General features: G+C 31.1%; 1 non-coding gene across 1 annotated transcript; it reads left to right on the top strand.

Moving 5' to 3' along the window:
* Positions 1-950: 950 nt before the first annotated feature.
* Trnay-gua (transfer RNA tyrosine (anticodon GUA)) lies at positions 951-1044 on the top strand. Its single transcript has 2 exons — positions 951-987; positions 1009-1044. It is a non-coding gene; the product is annotated as a tRNA-Tyr (tRNA).
* The last annotated feature ends 273 nt before the right edge of the window (positions 1045-1317 follow it).

The raw sequence follows: 1317 nt of genomic DNA on the forward strand, positions 1-1317 counted from the left end.
TAAAGGCCTTTAATGGCTGCCTGTAAAAAATACCGTCAACTCTAAGCCCCGCGAAAGCAGCAAGCGAAGGCACATCTTCTTTTATACGATACGCAACAGTAGTAGTCGAGCAATTCGTTTCTCTTCGCGGGGGCAGAGAAAGACCTATAACTTTATAGTTTTATATGTAAACTGTATCGAGCCATGAAAACAAGAGACTATAGGCTTTTAATGGTGATTGGACAGCGCGTTACCCCTGGCGCTTTTACATGTTGTATATATTACGTTATTCCGAAAGTATATAAAGTTTGAACGCCAGTCAGCCTTGACATGCAATTCTATGCCTCGCGACTAAGGATATTGCTTCGTCGCGTCGTAAAGGACGTGCCCCATTTCGCGGACTCACGGAAGTGAAGTCTATCGTTGCCTCTTGCGTTTGCTGCATTAAAATTATGCGATGCTTAAGCATTCAAAATTTCAGATTTTTATGCGCGATCGTTTAATATGTTTTATCGGACAAACGAATAGTAGGTTTAATGCTTTTATGACTCTTTTATATCTTATACTCTGAATTTTTATGATTGAATGCTCTTTTATACTGAACTGACAAAAAGTTATTCAAATAAATACAGCTATTTTGATAAAGTTTACAATTTGCCATTATCAAATCTCACTAGATAAACATCGTTAACAAAATTAATCAATGGTTTATTTTCATTTTTATTTAAAAATATAATTTTACAATAATTATAAATAGTACAAGTGTTACTATTCTGTACGTTATTTTTCTATATCTAATTATGCTAAATTCAAAAGAATTTATTACTCATAAATAAAATATTAATAAATTAGTGAGTTGTATTTTAATTAACACAATTAAAATCATGATATAATGTCGAAACATTTAAAATAAGTAAGCCGCGAAATCGACTGGAATCTGTATACGCGTTTGAGCATCAACGTTCTCGTATCCTTCGATAGCTCAGTTGGTAGAGCGGTGGACTGTAGTTGGTGGAAAATATAACAGAAATCCATAGGTCGCTGGTTCAAATCCGGCTCGAAGGAATTTTTTTTTATTAACTACAATGCTTTAATTTAACGTTCGCATGACTTTCAAATATTTTTTGAATATATATTTGTTTAAATACTTAATATAAAAAATATCTAACACATATGTACATATGTATTACGTAATACTAAAAATATATACTTTGATATTGTATCTTTAAGAAGACTTTTTGATAAAAATAACACATTATTATTATTATTATATATTTAATATTATAAATATATATTTGGTGTTCCAACTAGAGTCACATAAATTACATGGAAATTGAC

Source organism: Phymastichus coffea, unplaced genomic scaffold (assembly GCF_024137745.1).
Source record: "Phymastichus coffea isolate CEN01 unplaced genomic scaffold, Cenicafe_Pcof_1.1 PCOF00157, whole genome shotgun sequence".
Classification (NCBI taxonomy): domain Eukaryota; kingdom Metazoa; phylum Arthropoda; class Insecta; order Hymenoptera; family Eulophidae; genus Phymastichus; species Phymastichus coffea.